General features: G+C 47.3%; 1 long non-coding RNA gene across 1 annotated transcript in view; it reads left to right on the top strand.

The window, feature by feature from the left end:
- The window catches only part of LOC144767294 (uncharacterized), a 238,596-nt gene extending 219,330 nt beyond the window's left edge, over positions 1 to 19,266 (top strand). Inside the window, exon 3 of the long non-coding RNA XR_013598137.1 lies at positions 19,249 to 19,266. This is a non-coding gene — a long non-coding RNA (uncharacterized LOC144767294). The remainder of the gene's footprint in view (positions 1 to 19,248) is intronic.
- Positions 19,267 to 23,356: the final 4,090 nt, after the last annotated feature.

Raw genomic sequence — 23,356 nt, 5'->3', positions numbered from 1 at the left:
GCGCCTACGGCCAGGGTCAGACTCGGAGCGGCCCGATCGGAGGAATGGCGACTGGGCAGGGGCACCCGCCAGGGGTGCCCCCTGTCGCCGCTTATATTCGCGCTAGCGATTGAGCCCCTGGCGGTGTCGCTCCGAGCGGAGATGGCCCCCTGGGGGATACGAGTGGGAGACGCAGTGCACTTGGTTTCATTATACACCGATGACGCACTATTCTACATTACCTCCCCCCGGGAGTCGCTGCCACTCCTATTGCAGCACTTGGATCACTTTGGTGCGGCCTCTGGTCTACGCCTTAATCCGGAGAAGTCCTTGATCTTCCCTCTTGCGGGATGTGGGGAGGACCCTAGAGTGGGTTTCCCGCCCCTGGGACTTAGGTGGGAAACGGAAGCCTTCCGATACCTGGGACTTCAAGTGGCTGTCTCTGATGAGCAGTTGCTGGCACGGAACGCCGACCGAGTCCTCAGTTCCTTACGACAGTCCGTGTCCTTTTGGAATACGCTCCCACTTTCTCTCATGGGACGATTGGCCGTCTCGAAGATGGTGATGTTGCCCAGAGTGTTGTATACCTTACAGAATTCCTTGTGCCCTCTCCCTCCTCGTATATTCCGCACCCTTGATACGCTACTCACCTCCTTACTTTTGGCGGGTGGACGCAGCAGAATTGCATTGCGCACGGTGGTCAGGCGCTGGGAGGAAGGAGGCCTAGAGGCCCCATGGTTCGGCCTCTACTATTATGCGGCCCAGCTGCTGCCGGCCGCGCGATGGTTTGCCGGTACGGACAACTGGGAGTTGCAACTCCTGGCGGGCAGAGCGGATGAGAGGACCCTACAGGTGGCCCTGATGCGTGGTAGGGGAGCGGATCCCTCCCTGCCATACGTTGTTCGACACGCTGCCGGACTTTGGCAGCGAGTAGTGGAGAGAGTGCTGCGGCGGGCCCCATTTCATAGGGAGCTCCCGGTGTGGATATTGGCACCATTGACGTTGATGGAGGAACACATGTCGTTCCGGGAATGGCACGACGGCGGCTGTGAAACTTTGGCGGATCTGTACCCCGACGACTCATTCGTGACCCTGGAAAGGGCTACAGAGGCCTTTGGTCTTACTGGGGGACAGTATCTCCATTATAGAGCTCTGCAGGACATGGCGAGGACGATCTGGCCGCAATATCCGGAGGCACCCCCGATGTCCCATACTTTGAATATCCTATTGTCATGTGGCAGGGGACGGCGACTGATAACGCTGTTATACACGGCGATGAGATGTAATTCAACTCCCCCGATCGCCCCGTCCTGGGCAGCATGGGAAGCGGATCTGGGGGTCGCCTTAGACCCGGGACAACGCAAGCGAATAGGGACACTTACCAAGAAGGTGTCGTGTAACGCACGTTTCAAACTGCTCCATTTTAATTTTGTACATCGCACCTACATAACCCCATTTGCTTTACACCGCATTGCTGCGGATAAGTTGGATGCCTGTCCTAGATGTGGTGCAGTCAGAGCCGTATTTCTCCATTTGGCTTGGGAATGCCCGCTGGTCGGAGACTTCTGGAAGGCAGTGGTAGCCCACATCAGGAAGATCGCATGCCTACACATTGACCTAACCCCACTTCACTGCTTGTTGGCCCTAGTCCCCACGCCTAGGAAGACGAACCTTTCCTATAAAATGTTGCAGCTGCTATTGGTGCTGGCTAGGAGACGGGTGGCTATAACTTGGATGGGACAGAGGGCTCCAGACATGTCATTGTGGCTCTGGGATGTTGGGGAATGGACATTGGCTGAGGAAACGCACATGCAGCATACGCGTAAGGATGAGCGGCTACACGAGGACTTGCTCGCATGGAGAATGATGTGTGCTGTGGGGTCAGGTGGCAGCGACTCCGAGGCAACTAGTGCTGAATTGTACTCCTCAGCCGGATCGGGACCTGAGGATGGGGAGGTGGGAGGTGGGGAGGGAGGGCTGGTGTTGGCGTAACGCCCTGATGATCACGCACAGGGTTCCTTAACAACAGTTGTATATGATTGCTTTGCATCCCAAGGATTTGAATCTCGTATCTACTGTTATATCTGCACCTGTGGGAGCTGTACTGGAGCTATGACATGTGTACACTTGTATTTTTCTTTCTACCGCTGCCAATTGGGGGGGGGGGATTGTGTTGTTCACTCTGCTGAAAAATAAAGTAAAAAAAAAAAAAAAATAATAGAAATCTTGTTCTCTAAGAATAGTTCTACTTTAAGCAGAGTATCGTGTGCCAAAAAAAAGTATATATTTTGGGAACGGGGAAAAATAATTTAGCTTTCAGGGCAAAAAATAGTTCCAAAGTTTTTTAGAAGCTCTGTTTTCAAAATTGAAGGTCGAATTCAGAGTTCAGGGAACGCTGTGTGCTCAAAAGTTATTCTCGTTCTTAAGAGAGAACATTAACTCAGATAGGGTGGCAAAGAATTCGTCTACAACAGTAGGAGAAAGTTCGACCAAGTTCGAAAAAGCAGAAATAGTGCAAATATGAGAGGCATTGCTGTCATCGGTGTTCAGATCAGCAATGGTCACAGAACGTGGTACCTGTGTGCTGCTTTCATCTCGTATCTCACCGTCACCTAATCGTAATGGTGAAGTCTCAACGAATGCCGTCATCAGAATAGCCGCTGGGGACAACACATTGCATGAGCCGTTACCGAACCAAGCAAAGTATCGATATCCAAAGGTACTGCTGATGGTAGTGTGAGACAGACGTCCAACACGCATTCTTCTCCGCATAGCAGGCATCGTAGAACAGGTAAGATGCAATCTTGCCAGATTGGTCTGAATGAAAGAAACCATGTGGTATTCAGATCTCTTAGCCGAACTAAGCCGAGTACTTTAGTTATTTTTTCTCGGCATCTCATCGCAAGGATCGTTTCTTCCATGGTAGCCTGAGTTTTGTTTGTGGCTGGATTTGCCATATCGGGGCAGAAGGAACAAAAATAAAATTTCTGCTACGAGTCCCAAGATGAGAGGCTGGCCGCCAAACACAGAGTGCACAAAATTCGGGAAGATGCTCAGGACTGCTTCAAAGGGTGCTAATAGTCCTGAAAAAATTGTCTTAAATACATGTGCGATGCCACTGGTATCAGACATGTTTAAAATTTGACCTAACATTTCTGAGAAATGCATGGGGCAATTAGTTGATAATAATGTATGTATCTCTGCCGCTGTCTTTGCAACTTGCAGATCATACGTCTCTTTGGACGAGGTTAAAGGCACAGTTGTTTGTAAAAGAATGGATTTCATTCTGCTTAAAGTATCAATTCGAATAGAAGAGATATTCAGAGAAGGCCATATCGTTGCCTCCTTGTCTTGTTTGTTGTTTGGATACAATACTTGCATACAGCAAGTGACCATGGAAGTTACACTGACAAGATAGGCCCTTCCTGGCACCATGCCACAACAGCTGCGGTCACTTATTATAACGTAACTGCCGTTGGAAAGTTGTCTGAAAAAAGGCTCTGTCTGTGAAGCTGGGGTGCCGTGCAGGTGGCATGAAAGGTTATTTGATGAACCTTTGCAGGCTCCATGCAAGTTAATTCCTTGACACAGAAGAGTGCCGCTTAGTGAATTTTTACAGTTATTACCACTAAGAAACACCTCTTTTTTCCCCTCACTGTAACATTTATGTGTATAAGGTAGATTCCAGGTCGACTTGATGTAACCTTTACCCAACCTTTCATACAGGCCTGCTGGTATATGCTTTTGGCAATATTGAAACTGAAAAGTCGTAATCGGAATTGTAATTGTGCCATGTATTATCCATTCAATGACGGGTCTTTCGGAGACTGTCAATGCCAATTTTTCAAGTTTTTCAATGCTCAGCACCGTATAGTCCGCTCCTTTTTGTGCCAAAGAGATTTGTTTATCAGTAAGGTTAAAGATAGAAAATAATGACGTTGTGTTGATTAGACGCCATGGCACGTAGCCTGAACGGAGGTTTTGCAACGTCCAGCCTAACTGTACAATAGAACGTAATTGGGACTGGCCATGTTGTAACATTAGCATATCCTGTTCTATTAAATTCTGGAGGACAGAGTCGTTAACCCATTGTCCACTACAGACAGTGATTTTTCCAAATTAATACAATCAATTTCTCGTATTTTTTCTGCAGTTTCAATTTGCGTTACTTTCCAAGCTTCGTTGTAAGCAGCGTATATACCGGCGTATATGAAACGTTTTTGACACTGTTTGCGAGGTCCCAATATGAAATCTCGCAAGTCAGCACCTTCTTTAAGTAAAGTCAAGTGTTGCTTAATTTCAGGCAGTGTGGATTTCTGTAGCCATTCGAGGCATAGTTTCTCTATACTGTATGCTGTAATTATCCCTGGATGTTGTCTCTGGGAATATCTTGGGTCTGGCCTGTTTTGCTTGAACCCGTGTCTTTTATTCAGGAATCTATCTTGACAGTTATTAGTGTCTGTGGCCAGATCAACCATTTTCTCCAATCAGGATTAGTTCTGTTTTGTTTTAAAATATGGGATACGTCTATTTCCACATCTGTAGAGCTATTACTATCAGGTATGGGCTTTGGTATAGACGGTTTGTTTAAGTCCTTTATCTTGGCTAGGCCAAGACAGGTTGTTTGTTGAATCGCACACTATTAGTGTGGGGAATTCGCGATCGGCATTCTCAAGCGCCATTTTTAAAGATCTTATTTCAGCTCGCTGAGCTGTACAGTTTCTGAGTGATTCAGGGCCATATGTATCAAGCTAATTAGCATTCGCAAAGGCCGAAATTTGCCAAATTTCGGCCTTTGCGAATGTTAATTTGCTAATTGGTATGTATGTAACATTTTTGCTACAAAATAAGGAATCGCAAAATTTGCTATTCCTTATTATCTTCTAGTTTTTTTCATTTTCGGATCAAATGCGTGTTTCACGTCTGTTGCAGCAAGAGAATTTTCCCATTGTATCCATTTTGGATCTAAAGCTTTAGCATTCGGAATGCTTGGTCTTGTTACTGCCTCAAGGGCTGATACTGCTGTTAAAACAGATATGCTCTTGCCTTGGGCTAGGGCTCTTTCTTTTGCTACAGCAGTTTGAACCGCAGTCAGAATTTTTTCAGTAGAACTGAATTTCATTTCAGCTTGTGTGTACAAATGTGATTTATAAGCTATTGGTACCGTTTCTCCCTCATTAGAGGTCAGGTACGTGAATCCGCATCTTCCTGGGATGACTCGGATTACAAGGTTGCGTTCATTTTCGCGTGTTTGCAGTTTTGTTTTAGTTAACATATCTGTTTGTATTGATCTTAAAATGTTTGTGTGTTTCTGAGTCCATTGATTGGTTTGAAATCAGGTTTTATTAATTCGTAGAGAGATTTAACCCTCTCCGCATAGTTTAGAATGTAAGTTCTTCCGAAATTCAGGAAACCTAGAATTGATTGTAAGTTTTTCAGCGTCTTTGGAGCTTGTAGTACTGCACACTTCTCTAAGAAGTTGTCTGCTAGGCTTTTGCCTTCACTTGATAATTCATATACTAAAAATAGGATAGTTAGGTGGGCAATTCGTGACTTTTTTAAGTTGAATTTGTACCCTTCAGATGAGAACCCAAGTATAATGGTGTGCACTCTTTTCAAGTGTGTCTCCAGGTCATCGTCTGTAAGATAGATGTCATCGACATAAGATAATGCCTCATCATCATACATTTGTAGTAATTCTGTTACCCTTGCTGAAAATAATCCTGGGCTGTTCTTGAATCCCTGGGGGAGACAACAAAATTGCCTTGGGCCCCCATACTTGAGAAAGCGGTCAAATACCTGCTTTCTGGTGCAATGTTTTGACAGAAGAAACCATTTGAGATATCTAATGTTGTTTTATATATTTTGCGCACAATGTAATTCATCAGTGCTGCACTGTGTGAGTTTTGTACTGCAAATGTTTTACAGCAGGTGTTTAGGTGTCTGTAGTCCAAAACTAGACGATATGAATCGTCTGGCTTGGAGACAGGAAACAAAGGGTTGTTCATTTGTGAGGCGCATGTTTCAATCACCCCCTGATATTCAAGTTGATCTAAGATCTCCCTGACTTGTTTTTTAGCTTCTTGCTTAACAGGATACTGCCTCTGTGCAGTAGGTTGATTTTTTTACTGAATTTTATGGTGAGGAGAATCCTCATTCCATCCTACATGATTTTTATATAATGCAGGAGCTTAGGTCACTGCCCATTTTCTAGCAAATGTGTATTTTTTATGAATTGGAATGTGATTTGAGAAGGCAGGCATAATCATTTCTTCGCCATGTGGGCACTCCCTGACAAACTCTGGTGGCCAGTCTTTCTCTGCTAGAAGGATATCATAGCCTTTTGATAGGTTCTTCCAAAAGAGACCTTTTATTTTCCTAGTTTTGTCCCCTTCTATACGTAATGTTATTTCATATAATTTATGGGGCACACTAACTCTGGTGTCTGCAGTTTTCACCTGAATGTATTCATTCGTGTCCACTGTCTCCAGAAGAATCATCAGGATCTTGCGATCTATGGTCACTTCTGCTGCGCCGTCTAGCATTGTCTGGGCCCATTCTCCGTTCTTGAGTTGTGTCCTCAGAATCCTCGGCATGTTTTATTTTAATACTGGCTACCTTCTTTTTGGGAAATTGTAATTTTTTACTTTGATGAGCAGGTTCCTTGTCTTTGGACTTGACGGCTCTTCTTTGTGTTCTGACCGTCCTCTTCTTTCCGATTTCTCTGAGGAAGTCTGAAAAGATCGAGAGGGACGTGTATCATTATCTTGATATCTGTCAGGTTTTCTTAAATCATCCCTATTTCTAAGGTTGTATCTTTTTTCAGAAGGCTCACGTTGTGGAGACCTGCCCCCGTTCTGGAGATCTATTTCTCCTTTGGGGAGACCTTCCTCTGGACTGGAACTGTTTTTCTCTGGGAGTAGTTTGTTTATTACCCTCCCACTTCTTTTTTGGAGTAATGAGATTATTTTTAATAAAGCTCTTTTTAGGATTTTCAGTTATTTGTGGTTTTAGTGGTTTCCCACCCAAACTATCTCTACCTAATTCTTCATAGGAATTTTCAATTATTCTGGCAAGTTCAAAAGGTTGTTCTGCTATATCTTTTTCTTTCAGTTTTTGGCGGATCACCATACCGTCAATTGTCAATTGAACTAATTTTCTATATGCTTTTGTTAATTCTTTTATTTTAACTAAAAGTTCTTTGCTTGACATTCCTTCAATGTCAGGATGTGGTGTATAACCCGCTAAAACCGGCCATGTGGCTCCTGGTCTACCTAGTGGACCGAGCCTGGTGAAGTGATTTTTGTGTTTTAGGTCGCCATTAAACCAGAGCTGATGCTCTTGGTAGGTTAGTGGAATTTCAATGTCCTCGAAAGGGATGTATTCCTCTGGAGATTCCTCTATTTTGTAGTAGTGGAAATCGCGTGTCGCAGCATGTGCTGCTGGAAAATGTATCCAGGAATAGAATACCTCTGTCTGCCGATATTCATGGGCCTCTACCACAAATATGACTGTACCACCTCTTGATGATACTCCATTTTCTATAAGTTTGTAAGTTACACTCTTCCTTACATTGACTGGTATTAGTAGAGCCTCCGGGTCATCTTGCCGGAGACTTGTGTCCTCCGCTAAATGTTGAGCTGCTATTTTAGCTCTCTCCCTTTCGTCGTCTCTTTCTGACATGTTTTCTGACAGAAAGTTTTTGCAGAGCAAGTTTCAAGGAAACAAAGATTAGGTGCACAATATTTTGGAACACTGTATCCTTCAACGTTGACTAAACCAAGAACTAATACATAGGATTCTCATCCTACTAAGTTTTGGTGGATATTAACCTTTCACCCACTCCAGACGTCTATTGGAGTTTTTACGGGAAAAAGGGGTCTGTGTGAAAAGCACGATTGAGTTACTCTAGCATCTAGCGTTAAATTATCGCCTTACCAAACGTTGGGCGCCATGTAGTGTAGTTCCTATATTCCCAATAGGCTCTGTGCATTGGAATAACATAAACGATAGTTTAGACGTAGGACTTAGGTCGACTAGGTCTCTATTGAATATGTTAGACTTAATTATGAATGCCAGCTAGCTCAGAGGTCGCTAGAAACTTACTCGAGTAAACAGGAAGGTGTTAACTTTCCTGAATAGACAAGAAGGGATTAGTTTCTGACAACCGCATAAACATGACAACTTTGCTCCCTCCAGAATAAGGAGTATATCTCCAGAGTCGCGGAAACAATAGATAACTATTTCACTCAGTCAATCGTGCATACTTAGTTTCACCAGAAGCGCAGAGAAACAGAGAGACGGGCGTTTTTTTAATAAAAGTGGTTATTTATTGAACAGTCTTCTTTCTCATGCAAGAGAAGTGAGTTGCCACAATTGCAATACTTGTCATAAAGTAAAGTGCGTACAGTAAAAGGAGTATTTTAAAATAATACTGTAAAAGCATGGTGTGGTTTCTAAGCCATACGGTATCTAAAATAGATAAAATATATACATAGATAAAACCATGACTAAACGTACTCAACTGGTGCTTCTAAGATACGCCTACCCCGGTGTACCTAACCTAAGCCTAGTACGTGGGAAGGAGTAAGTGAGCTGCAGTTTAAGTTAAGATTGCCAAGAATCTGAATCAAGAATTCTCTAAGGATCTAATCAGCTCCGTACCTTGGTTATAGAATGAAGGAGGACTTGTATCTCTCTCTCAGGTCTCGATCTCCCAGCAACCCGCAAGGGTAACTGGAAACACTGGAGCTGGATTTCTCGGCAGGAGAAAAGACAGCGTCTCTCTCAGTGCGTCAATGGGAGGGTCGGCTTCCTTCGGCACTTGCCACAGCAGGGCGTCGGGCAAGTAGATAGCTGATCTGCTCCAAACCACCGTGTGATTTGCTAGGGCAGCTGCTGGTATACCTGGAAGGTGCCGAGTTTGATGTATAGTTGGACATAAGACGTCACTAAGAATTCGCAGTTCTTTCAGGACTCCAGGAGTTCTTGGACAAATCAAAACAGAAGCAGGGGGAATTCCCAGGCTGCTGGAGGCTTGGTTTGTTTTAAGAATGCGTTGTACTTTCTAGGAGTCTATGGGAGTAGCCTTGCCTTATTTGGACTGCATTGGCTATGACTTAATATGGATATGATTCTTATGCCTTTATAAGGATATGATTTGTTATAACCACATAAGGGCATAAATCGGGAATATTTAAATAGGGTCCTAGATACGTTCACAACAGAACCTCCTCAACACAACATCGCCAGACGTTGCCTTCCTCACAGAAACCTGGATGAACGCCTCCTCTGCCCCCGACATCGCCATAGCCATCCCTAAGGGCTACAAGATCACCGAAGGGACCGCACCAACCAGTTTTTCTAAAATCAAACTGGGTTTCACACGACCTTAGAACACGAGAAGTTGTGGGATCTGATTCTTTTTCCTGGAAAGGAGTTTTCAAGTTAACAAAACGCTCTCTACATTTCTTGTGAACTTTCTGCCCAACACAAACGTGAAACTTAGATATTTTTCTCTCCCTCCTTGCATGTTTTTTAAATTCCAGTCACTCCTCTTTCAGTGAGTACAGATACATCGTCATTTTCTTGAAACACCACATCACGAATGAAACACTTTTCTACGTCCATTTCCACTGTATCTCACAGCAACTCGCAAGAACCTGTAACACATAAATGAAACATTTTTGATTAACAAAAAAAAACAATAACAACAAAGTTACAAAACAAAACACAAACAATAGCAAACTTTTTATTTTTTTATTTTTTTATTTTTTTATAAAAACCTTTATTTGAGCAAGCAGAAATGTACAAGGATGGGCCTACAACCACACGGGCCAGCCGCTAAAAAGGAGTAGACACATATCACATATGCCCGCAGAGGTAACCGTCAATCAACAATGCAATACTCCACATTATATACAGGACCAAAACAGGTTTTATATATATGAAAGAACAAACATACAGAAAGGCGAGAGTGTATCACTGAAGGTCAGCCCAAGGGACGCAAGGGGGGGACAGCAGCGGAGGTGCAGTAGTAATATCCTAAGCACTAAGGAGTATGGAGTGGGGGGGGGGGGGAGGGGGGCAGAGATCAGGAAGAAGAAGGGGGGAAGAGCCGGAGACACCAGCTCAGTCCCTATATGAAGATTCCGGGAACGCTAGCCTAAGGAGATAGGGTAATCTCGATAGTGTCCACAAGGGGAGGAGTACAAATGTCGCCACGGTATTCGTTCCATTGACCCCACACCTTCACCCATGCCCTGGGTCTACCCCTGGCCACATAGACAGTTTTCTCACGGAACATGGACCAATCCATATTATCCTCCCATTGCGAGAGGGCAGGGGGCCTGGAGGCCCCCCAGAGTTGCGCAATATCTCGCTTCGCAATCATATAGCCCATGGTGGCCCATCTAGTCTGTGCCACCGAATAGTCCGTGGGCTCCCAAACATTCAAAAGACAGCGACGAGGTTCCGGTCGCAAGGATATCCCTGTCACCACAGTCATCAGATCAAGCACGGCCACCCAATAAGCAGCCACCATCGGGCACTCCCAAAGAATATGCAGGAAAGTAGCACGCAAACCACATCCACGCTTACACAGTCCATCGGAGGAAAAGCCCATCACCATCAGTCGCGGTCCCGTCACGTACACCCGATGAAGGATCTTCAATTGGACCAGACGGAGTCGAGCCGGTATAGCCACCTCCTTCGGAGAGGAGAGGGCCGATTGCCAATCCTCATCATCAAGTTCCAACCCATCTCCCATCCACTGTTCCCGAAGTCGGGCCAATAAGTCAGTCCGATTGTTAATCAACTTTTTATAGATCAGGGAGATAGTGCTATCAGGAAGATGTTCGTCAAGGATACGGTCTTCAAGTGGGGAAGAGTCAGGCGGAATCTCACCAGGAGCAAACACCGAAACCAAAGCGTGCCTGATCTGTAAATAACGAAAGAATTCCCGACTACTCAGGCCGTAGTCAGCCTGGAGGGCCTGAAACGGGCGCACAGAACCCTTAGAATATACATCCCCCACTTTAGAGATCCCAATCAAGTCCCAACGGTCAAAACCCTTGGAAGACCAAAGAGCGCCCAGACGTTCTGAAGCATAAAGCGGCGTCGCCAACGTCAAGCGATCCTCCCAGCCCAGGCTCACATTCGCAGCACGCCACACTGTCAAAGCAGTCAAAGTAGGTCCCACAAGATGGCGCCCAGCGGAGCGAGAATAGAGCACTCTATTAAAGTCACCTCCCGGAAGCTGAAGTTTATCCATCTCAAACGCCGGATTACGACCCGGAGAGAACATAGCGTGATTAATAGCGGACAGATGGGAAGCCCAGTAGTATCTCTTAATATCGGGGAGCGCCATGCCCCCATCGTACCACGGGATGGAAAGTTTCGCGAGAGCAATGCGCGGTCGCCCATCCCAAATAAGTTGCCTCTGAAGGCTCTCAATCTCCCGAAAATAGGTCTTGGGGATAGGATCATAATAATTCTGGAGAGCGTAGAGAAACCGCGGTAGTGACATCATCTTAAACAGGGCCGCCCGACCCAGTGGAGACAGGGGAAGTTTGCGCCAGCGGGCAACGTCCAAACGGAGCCTAAGCAACGGGGGAAGGAGATTACGATCAAAACGAAGGGACGGATCCAAGGTAACGAAAACCCCCAAGTATCTGAAACCATCCCGGACCACCTGAAGAGGAAGTCTACTCGGCAACGGAGGCAGGATACCAGATAAAACGTATACACAGGATTTAGACCAGTTGATGACGAGGCCTGAGTTAGCGCCAAAGGACGCAAGAACGTCAAATAAAACAGATAAAGACTTGCGAGGAGAAGTAAGATACAAGAGGATGTCGTCCGCATAAAGCGAGACGCGGTCTTCGAAGTCCGGGGCCCAACGAATACCTTTAAGGGACGGTTCCCAACGGAGCCAGGCCGCCAACGGTTCAAGAGCGAGCGCGAACAACAGAGGGGACAAGGGGCAACCCTGACGGGTACCCCTGCCCAAGGAGAAGGGGGCCGACACTCTACCGTTCACTACAACTTGCGCCAGAGGTTCCGCGTACAACAGCCTAACCCAGCTAATAAACTCGCACCCGAATCCAAATTTCTCAAGTGTCGCCCATAAATAGGGCCACTCCACAGTATCAAAGGCCATGGAGGCATCCAGGGACGCCAAAATGGCCGGTTCAGTCAAAAGCCCCGCCCTCGCCAGCGCGCCGTGGAGGCGACGTAAATTCAGAGCAGTGTTGCGATGCGGGATAAAGCCAGATTGATCCGGATGGACCAACTCCCCAAGAACCGAAAGGAGACGGGTCGCCAAAAGTTTAGCCAACACCTTAGGTTCAACATTTAATAGGGATATGGGCCTATACGAGGAACAGAGGTCACGCGGTTTACCCTCTTTGGGAATGACGACGATTGTCGCCAGACGCTGATCATAAGGAAGTATGTTCCGCTCACGAGATTCTAGAAACATGGCGCGGAGATACGGCGCCACCTTATCGGGGCGTAATTTGTACAACTCAATAGGCAAACCGTTCGGGCCCAGTGCTTTGCCCGAACGGAGCGATCGAACTGCATTGGCTATCTCATCATTCGTAAAAGGGGGAGTCCAAAGCAATACGGTCCAAGTCGGTGACACAGGGCAAAGTGATATCACGCAGAAGAAGGCGGGAGTCAGCAACATCCCTCACAGACACGGGAGCATATACCACACGGAAATATTCCGCAAAACGATCAACAATGGCGGTCGGATCAATCACATTCTCACCACTCGCAGACTGAATCACGGGCACCACACGATTAACTCTTTCTTTCTTGTCCAACCACGCTAGGAGTTTGCCCGCCTTGTCACCCACATCGTACAATCTGCCCTGCTGCTCACGAAACATCACCTTTGCAGCGTCAGTGACCAGAGATTTATATGCAAACTGTTTTAGACCCAGGGCATGGAGTTTCTCAGGCGTGACACCAGATTCCAACTCGTCCTCCAAAGCAGAGATCTCCCCCTCAAGGTCCACCACCTCCTTCCTCCCTGCCCTCTTAGCTTCAACAATCAAGGAAAGGGCCTGTCCACGAATCACAGTTTTAAAAGCTTCCCACAGGGACACAGCCGAAGAGACCGACCCCTCATTTTCCAGGAAATATGCATCCATGGACTTGAGCAAGAGGGTACGAGTCTCAGGGGAGGAAAGATACCAAGGGTTAATGGGAGCCACTCGGCCCGCCGCCTCTACCCCAACCTCGAAACGAAGCCAGAGCGGCGAGTGATCAGAAATACCCCTCGGCAAATGTAAAATCTCGCGAACCGCCGATGATTGGGCTGCGGGCATCAGGAAATAATCCAGCCGGGACAGACTGCCATGGGCCCCAGAATGGAAGGTGTATTGGAGCTGAGTAGGATGCAACAGTCGCCAGCAGTCCACAAGGCCAAAGGTATCTAAAAACCCACCCCACCACTGCTGAGCCTGCGGGGTATCTCTAGGGGGATGGCGATCGTGAAGGCCGGAAAGCACCGAATTAAAATCACCGGCAAGAAAGAGAGTGCTATCAGGGAGATCTAACAAAACACGGCCCAAGTCAGTAAAAGTAGAGGCCTGCAAACCCGGGGGAACATAAACATTGAAGAGAGATAGGGTGCGGCCTTCATATCTACCCACCAGGACAGTATATCTCCCACGGTCATCATGAATCACCTCATCGATAGCCAGGGGGAGGGAGGTTCGAACAAGAATACCCACACCCCTAGATCCGGAGGTAAACCCCGAGTGCGCCACAAGGCGGTAGCCCCATCTATTCATTGCATAACAAACATTACCAATCAAATGGGTTTCTTGCATGAAAACAATGTCCGGTGACAAACGTCGTATACATTTTAAGACCACACTGCGCTTAATACGATCTCCCAGGCCATTAACGTTCCAGGAAAGAAATTTCAACCCTCTACCCCCCATCCCAACCGCCCGAGCCAAGACCCCTCGTCCATGAGCTAGACATCAGAAACAGCAGCAAACACAGGAGCAACTCGCCTTGAAAACAACACACAGAAAAGAAAAAACTTCCCAACCCCCCTCCCCCAAACTGAAGAGAAACACCCCCCACCCTGCACCCCTGCAAAAAGCTAAAGAGCCACCCCAACCTGCAGTGTGCCTGTCGCCCAAGAACCCCTATTCTACACAAAGACCCCGGAGGAGGAAAGGTCTCCGTTCCATCCACCCCCCGACCTCAGCAAGAACAAAAATAACAAACGAAAGACAGAATGATCACAATGTAGAGGGACGCCGGCCAACACTCCTGAGAATGTATTCAAAATAAGACATAAGAGCCGAACAGTTAGATCTCCACACCACCTTCGGCACCACCAGGGTGAGCGGCGGAGTCTGTCTCAGGAGGACGGTCAGGCAATGAGTCCAGCCAGTCATTAACAGCATCTGGCCGATCAAAGAAAAGGGTACGTTCATTGTATTCAACCCGGAGTCTAGTGGGAAAGAGCATGGCGTAACGTAGGCCCCGATCCCGGAGACGTTTCTTGGCACCACGAAACTCCATACGTTGTCTCTGAACCTGTTGGGAAAAGTCCGGGTAAAAGTTCACCGTAGCATTCTCAAAGGCCACCGGGCCCTTCACCCGCGAGGCCTGCAGGATAGCGTCCCGGTCTCTATAATGAAAAAGCTTCGCTACAATGGGTCTCGGCGGGGCTCCCGGCTTGACTTTGCCCCCTGGAACACGATGTGCACGTTCCACCGTGAAAAATTTTGTGAGACCAGAAGGGGCCAAATGGTTCAAGACCAGATCCTCAACCAGGAGATCCACCGAGTGGGGTTCAGGGTTTTCCGGTACACCAACCAGGCGAACATTGCAGCGACGCGCCCTATTTTCAAAGTCCTCCAGGCGACGGGTCATGAAGTCGTTCCCCCGACGGAGATTTCCAATCTCTGTTTGGAGCTCCGAGACATCATTCGTAAGGCTAGAGGATTTAATATCCAGTGATTGTACCCTCTCATTCGTCTTGCCGAGATCAGCACGAATCAGATTCACCTCAATAGCCACGGTGTCAAGTTTGTGGGCCAAGGCCTCGTACTGTAGGCCGATGGATTCCCTCACACCCGAGATGGCGCCCATGATATCCTGTAGGGAGGGCTCCGCCGACTCTTCCAAAATGCGTTCGGACGCTATACTAGAACCAGGCAGGGCAGCTCCGGGGGACCCCTTAGAATGGGTATAACGGTCCATGACATTTGATTGAACTGGAGCTCCGCGCAGAGGTGTTTTCGTCTTGCGCGTCTCTCTGTCCCCTCTGCCCGCCATTTTGAAGATGCGTCACAGGACAAGCCACCAGGTTCGACGGGCCCGACACCCAAAGTACAGGATCAAAAGTACATAAAAAGGGGGCACAACTCGGGTAGAGGTCGCCAAGCCAGCAAATAGGTCACATGAAAGCCCAACAGCCGATCTGCCTCCAAGTCTCAGTCGCAACACGACATCCACATCCGTGGCCCAAGTCGGAACGGAATCGAAACCGAAACTTAGGAAGGGGGGACCCACAAGGCCAGATCTCCTGCCGTTGTTGTTCAATTGCAGGACGGCTACAGTACCGCACCCCGTCCCGGGCGCACCTCAAGGGCGGAGCCCAAAAGTTCAGAGCACCATATCTCAGGAATACGAGATCCAAATCGATTTCTGAAAAGTGCCAGGGTAATCAGCCAAACGTCCCCTACACGAATTCTTGCAAGAAATCAGGATTCAGCCAGGATAAAATGTCGGGAGCGGCGAGGGTCCGGAGAGCGCTGTGCTCAAGCGGCCATCTCGGATGCCCGCCAAGCTCCTCCCCAATAGCAAACTTTTTATTTCAAAAGTTAATTGTAATATTTACGTTCCTTCACACTTTGTCATATAAGATTTTTTGTTTTTTTAAATTGTATTTTTTTATTGAGGTTTTGCAAAACAAGCCCCTCGACGGGGTGATACAATATATGAATACCAATTTTCCGCACAGCTTATGATTACATAGCAATCTAAGGAAATACAAACAGTGTTCCCCAGTAACATTCAGTCTGGGCCTCAGCCAGCTATGTGGTATCCAATGGCCCGCTGATGTGGAAACCAGGGGGGGATGCACAATTGCAGAGTTCTCGTTTCCACGGCCGTGGGATTGTGTGCTGGTGGAGCTGTCTGCAAATGTCGTCCCATGCGAGTTAGTGTATACTTGTAACCTCGTGATAGCTACCAACAAGGGAATGTGCGCCGGTTCGGAACTGCCGGCTAGTAACTAAAAACTTGAAACCGTAAGGGAAATTTTTCCTGGTGTGGCGAGTGGTTCGAAGTATGTGGCACGGGTCGGACAGGGTCACGGTGCTTTGTCCGTGGAGGGCGTCGTGGCCAGTGGGCTAAAGATCGGAGCAAAGAAGGGGGGGGAGAGAGGGCCCGACAGGGGGGGCCGGGCAGAAGGGGGAGGGGGAGACCCGTCAAGGACAGTGGGCCTCGAGCCCCAGAGGGGCCACCCATCAATCTGGTTCGCCCCGTGCGCGGGGGGCCAGTGTATCAGGTGAGAGACCCGGGGCGCGGGGGGGGGGGAGGAGGGGGATGGGTCCGGGAGTCTCACTTTGTCATATAAGTTAATGAAAAAATTATACAAACGTTGCCTATCTGAAATATTCCACGATTATTTGATATTATGGTCATCAGAAATAATTTTTAATGTTATTTTTTACTTTCCCGTCCCTAAAAACAGTTAAAATGATACCACACATGGGCATATAAACAGTTATACCCTATATCTCAAATAATGGGCAGCCATTTAGAAAAATCCGCCATATTGGATTAACGCGTCATGATAGAATGGTAGACTTTTCACCATCGTTTTCTACGGAAAAATTTAAATAACAATCCACTCACAGAAATTGTATTGCAATTAGTTCTAGGTTCCGCAACAAATTGACTAGTCTGTAAACCCAAGAATAACGTACCTGAATGCTCATGCAATGTGAAATGTGCCTTTAATCTCTGCTGTATGTTGTATGTGTTCTACACCACTGTTGTCCTGCATCACAACATGCCTACATGCGGCATTTAACCACATACCAGATCACATCATAGTGGCTAATGAATTGATAACACAAAATTGTATGCCAAGTGAGTGCAGAATGGACATAAACTAGTAAATAGTGTCATATGAAGTGTACTAGATACAACTGGATTGTAATTCAATGATCTGAAAAATCTCTTGCAAAATATCAATAGACAAATCCCATTGAAATTGGTGTGGATGAAGGTCGCACTGATGCCAATTGTGTACTTTTGTGATGGATGTATGGGCAGCTAAGGTGAATCTTGAGGAAGTGAAATGTTCAAATCTCTTGGCTTAAAAGCACAATGCAAATTCAGTGTAGGCGGCAACCATCAAAACTTCTCAACTTACCCACAATGTTAGATCCTAGTCAAATGTTGCATTCTGCTTGCCTCCTCTTCTACTGTATTCACCTGTATAAGTGAGTGTATAATATATGAGGTTAGGATGTCTGCTGTACAAGGCATCATCCGTTGTCAGCTAAGTACTACCATGATGTTGTAAATGAATTATGGGAACAGAGGACACTCAAAGGATGGGCATAACAAATTTGTGATCTCTTAGTCCAAAATTAGCTTTCTGACTTCATGTGTAGGGAAGCACAAATGAGCCACAAAATGTACCTGACTATTGCACATCTCACATATGAACTCTGCAATGCAATGTTTGATCTGGTGTGCAAATGTGAAACTGGTCACCCTGGTGATGTACACTCCTTTCGACTTGTCAACAGACGGCACCATACTCATGAGGCATGATGGTTTTTCCGTGGCACTAACCTGCTCGGACGTATAAGTGCGGAGTCAAACGCATCGCCCCTCACTGACTGCTATCCAAGTAAACTCATATAATATATGGCCATTGTGCGATGTGCATGATGTCCGACAGGAAAAACTCTGTTCAAAACATACCCGTGCGCAATAAGCCGGCGAGCAATGAGTACCAGTAGCAACAGGAAATTGGAAGTGCATTGTGTTATCACGAGAAACCTGTACAGTTCTTACTACGCACAGGAGTCAATATGAGGTTCCCTTTGGTTTATGTTCATGTTGTGTTGTATACAGTTCAATTCTTAACCTCTCAGGCTGCTAAATTTGAATCAAGCAGGCGCCACCATGTTGATAATGTACTTCTTGTTAAACTAGATATGCATTATTGGAACGCTACAGTAAGTGTAATGATACAGATGATTTAAAATTGCATGATAATAATACTGTCTAAAGTGTACTGAAATATTGTAAAATTGCATAAACTCCAAACTTTAAAAATTAATAAAAACACATTTAAACAAAAAAAATGAGGCATGATGGTCTTAACGGTGAAGGTGAAATCAATGTAATGTGGAGGCGTTGTGATTATTTATCCCCCTCCTTCAAATATCAGTAACGTTTTCATACATGTTTGTCTTTTGATGTGTCATTTCATTGATGTCAGTACTGTGTGGAGGTAACAGCTGACAACTGCTGCATGTGAGCAGGGGCCTACATGTAAAGTCCATGAGGTAAACATGCTACACATTGGCCAGGAATATCATATCAATGGTCATTGAAACATGTTAGCTCATAGCTAACATCTGGTGTACTGAAATATGGATATGTATGTCTCATTACAGCTGCTGACAGGATGACACCAGTGCAGCGTAATACACCATCCTGGGGAAGGCAAGAGTGCAGCAGAGAAACCCTCTTGCACCTGTCCATCAGGAAAGTTTGGTGCAAAGTGTTTCCTTATCATAGATTCCAAAATTATGACAAAGATCCAAATCCTTTTCTGCATAGAAACTGCAATCGGTGTTTACAAAGTTACATACATACCATTTCATTTTTATAAGTGTCACATGTGCCTGTTTGTAAATTAGTAATACAGGTCATTGAGTATGGTGTCAATTCCTTTTCCGGCTGCTGGATTGGGGACCGCTTCATCAACTACACCTATGAGGAGCCACGCTCAGCAGTTGACATCATGGGGGTTTGCAAAGGGACACAAAGCTGTGGCTGTAGCTGGTGCGCTTCTTTGTGCAGTGTACATCTCCATTCAACACCTCAGTGCTACTGTGTGAGCTGTCAGGTGTTGGGGTTCCCAAACCAGGTCACATGTGTGTCACCTATTGATGCAAAGTACAGTAGAACCAACCCTTGTGATGCACCACATCTTATACTAGGTCAATTACTTATCCTGTTGCAACCTCTGTTTTCCAGGTGATGAGGAGGCTCGACCTTCCACCAGTGTTGGGCGACGTGCAATCAAAGGGGAAAATCTACTGCTCCTGCAGGCAGTAATTTCGGCTGTAAGTACTGTGCAAGAGGAGGAGGATGAAGTACCTGAGGAGGCTAAAGAATTTGACGATGATGAAGACCATCCTCTCAGAGTATGACGATTCAGATTCCATGGCCGTAAAATTTACCACATCAGCCCAGCAAAGTGCCTCAGCCTCCACAAAGAAAGATTGCCTGTCCACAGCATAGAGCTAACCAGCCACAGCTAACACGCACCCCAACACATACATCACTCCCTCACATCCAGTACAGACATGGTGGTTCCCCTACAAACTCCTCCCTATACAGTGCATCCCAGGAATTCTTTCCACCATCTTAGGGAAGTACCAACCCTGTTGTGGTGCAGGTATCTCCTGGGCACCATTCTCCTGTTCACAGGTTTCTACCTGCCACCCTCCCCCCTGCTGTTGGACCTCGTGGTTTCATCTATGGACAACCCCTGCAGAGAGTACCTGGACATGGTGGCCAGTGGGAGCAGGACTTCTTCCAACAGCAGGCAGATGTGAGGAAGGCCATTCATGCCATGGAGGCTACCCTGTCAGACATGTCTCATGCCCTGCAGGACATTTGCAAAATCTCTCAGATGGTGGACAGACTGACCCATGGTTTGGACAGGATGGATAGATCTTGGCAAGACATGTCCAAGAATATCAGAGACATGATATCCATCCAAAGGGAAGAGAGTCAAGACAACATGCCTTGGCCATGAAGATGATGGAGGGCATGATGAAAGTGATCCAAAGTCTCCCTTCACAGTCATCGCAGGAAGGGGAGTCATCACATATGCCTGCAGCACATCACACCCACACACCTGTACCACAAACTGCACAGGACCACAGTAAGGGTATACACCCACCACCACCCCCTATCCTGGCACTCCCACCACCTGTACAATCATCACCATCCCCTGAACAGGCACTCCCCCCACCTGCACATCCACCACTACCCCCTGAACAGGCACTACCACCACCTGCACAACCACCCCCTGTCCACACACAAACACCAACTGTACAGATACCATCTGCTCCTGCACATGAACTTCACCCTGTACAGGCACATGCACCACATCAACCTGCACCTCAGCGACAACCCAGACATAATTCCTCACAGCGATCCTCATCTCCAAACTTGCAAAGTCGCAAGCATGATCCCCAAGACTCTGTTGTGTATTATGTCCTGATAGGAAAATGTTTAACAATTGTGGTGGCCTAGAGATGTGAGGATGTATGTGTGTGCGTGAAACATATACAAGTGCTACCCCATCACTAAATGCTACCCCATCACTGCAACAAGCGCCCATGTGCAGAGCAGATAACTCCCAAAATATATGTCCATATTTTATACAAGGCATTCACAATGAAGGTAAACAAGTTAGAGAAAGTATGATTCTGAATAAAAATGTATGTAAAAAAGTGTGGGAGTAGAAATACAACAATTCACATTCAAGTACGCCTGGTACTGTGATCAAGGAGGGCTAGTGGCTAGTACATTGCCTGAAACTATACCCTATCAAAATAATCAGTAAGTGTGTGATGCAATGAAATTGTTTACATGGAAGGAATCCTTTTTAAGGACGAGAACTCTCACTCACCCAAGGGTGACATGTTTCATCATTGGGTCCCCTCCTCACACCCGGACTGCAAGGTCCATGGTGTGGGCTACAACTCCTAAAAGGGGGGAGCAGCAGCGGTGTTTAGGTCTCGTGGGGTTGAACAGCGCATAAGCGCTGTCTCGCCAGAGATCTATTGTTGCTGAGTCTGCTTCCCAGGAGACAGCACCTGGCCGCGCGCATCTCCAAAAAGGCGATTGGCGCAGGCCACGCGCGCGTGAATGCGCTCGCTGTGGCTGTCTCCTGGAAAGCTCCCGTGCATGCGCACACACAGAGACCCAGTCCCCACTGTCTGCTCTCCCCTGTCGCACCCATCGCTCTTCAACCATAATCAACCACGATTTAGTGCTCCCCCTAGCCACACGCTTCACCGGGCACAGCAGACTCGCTTGTGCCACAGCTTCTTACCTTCCCGTGAGAGCCTGACCCCCGGCGCAGTCCTCGGTGTCGAGTTCCTGAGCTCGACGTCCGTCTTGCGGGATCACGGGCTGAAATCCTCCTCCACCGGACAGAAAGAACAGCGGGGCATCTGTAGGGTCCCCGCCAGACGCTTGCAACCCACAGGGCGCACTCCTGGCCGCAGCCGGCATTTTTTCGGCCAAGGTTTACGTGCACTCTACTGGGCCCATCACGGAGGGGGCGTGGTGCGTCGCGCGCGTGAGCTTCTACCGAGACAGCTCACGTCGCGCGCCTCTTAGGTTTCGGTTTCGTTTATCTCTTTCCGTGTGCGCGAGGCAGAAACAGCCGAGGGAGGCAGGCAGGCAGGACGGACGCTGTGAGTGACTGCCCCTGCCCCAAGTCACTCAAATCTACCCATGCCAAAAAAACAAAAAAATACTTTAAAGTAAAACTTCTGCTTCTCGTGTAAAACTTTTAATGGCCAGGGCCATGTTTACGCTATCCGACCATTGTCTGTGCGTGCCGTCTCTCTACCTGCCTACCTTCCTCCCTACCCCCACCCGTTGTCCGTGCCTTCTCCGCCCACCCACCCTCCTGTTATCCGTGTCGTCTCTCCGGCCACCTCCCCCACCCTCTCTCCTCTTGTCTGTGCCTTCAAAATACCCCCTCATTCTCCCTCCCATTGTCCGTGCCTTCCCCACCCACGCGCCCTCCCTTCCGTCGTCTGTGCTGTCTCTCTGCCCACCTCTATCATCCTCCCTCCCGTTGTCCATGCCTTCTCCGCCCGCCCTCCCGTTGTCCGTGTTGTTATTTCTTTTGCCCCTATTCTGACATTATTAAACTTGTGTTTTTTTTGTTTGCTCCTTCGCAACAAGTTAGTAAATGTTTAGTCTCTGCATGATCAGTGCCACCTTGTCGCTCCGTCAGTCTCCCGGTGTGCACAGGTTTGTTGTAAAATTAAACCTGGTGCTGGAGGTGCGGGGTGGGGGGACATTGGGCTACCATCTGCAGTGACACTCTCCTGATGGTGCTTAATCACTGCTAGTATTTCAGCCCCGCTGGGAGGGAAGGGTTGTCGAACACGTTGGTAGTGCTGGCCACCAGGTAGGCATTTCCCCACATTGTCTCTGCAGGGTATCTTTAAAGATGCTAACAGGTGATGGCCCCGAATTCTGCATCTACAGGGTATTTGCAGACTAAACCCTAAATTCTTATTTTGAAGCTACTCCCTGCCTGCTCACACCAGAGGCGGCATAGGACTTGGCCTTCATGTGGCCAGTAAGCTACATTTCCCACCTGCACCTTTGCAGGGTTCCGTACCTCTTTTCGCATGCCTCTGCGCGCACACAAACCATGGCAGACCGCAAGACAGTAGATTGGGTGTTTCTAGGGGGCCGACAGCATTTTTTCCCCTGCCTTTATGATTACCACTTTATTTGCCTCTGTGCAGCAGCAGCTTTGTCAGATGCACTGCCGCTGACTGAGGTGTTCAGGCACCTGCTGAGTTGCATGATTAGCGAATTAAGGCATTGGGGGATCTCTCTGGTGTGAGAGCTTCTTTTTCGGCTGTTGGTTGGAACTGGCGGAGGGTGAGGAGGGGTGGCCGGGCGTTCGCCTGTATCTAGTTTGTGGATGAGAACTGCATGCAGTGTCCCTACTCTGAGACCAGTGTTCCCAGCAGAACATTCTATGGAAATGCCAGGCTTCGCTTCCTCTAACGTGGGGCAAGCCAGGCAAAGACATTTGGGCCTCCGTTTCCACCAGGTGGAATAAGGAACTTTGTTTGCTGGTAAGTGAGCCATGATAGTGTGCAGTTCGTAAATTTTTATTTTTGCAAAATTAACACACTACACTGATCATGGATCAGTTGTTCAGAACATTTCTAAAAACATACTTTTTCTGGTGCTGTCTTCCTGGTTATCTGTCTAATTTTTAAGCATTCCCCTTCCATTGTAACTTTCACTTGAATTGTTGTCCTTGTTTGTACATGAAGCCTGCCCCCATCCATACCAGTATTAAATG

Source organism: Lissotriton helveticus, chromosome 7 (assembly GCF_964261635.1).
Source record: "Lissotriton helveticus chromosome 7, aLisHel1.1, whole genome shotgun sequence".
Taxonomy (NCBI): Eukaryota; Metazoa; Chordata; class Amphibia; order Caudata; family Salamandridae; genus Lissotriton; species Lissotriton helveticus.
Note: the sequence above shows the minus strand (reverse complement) of the source record. Positions and strands in the feature narration are given on the sequence as shown.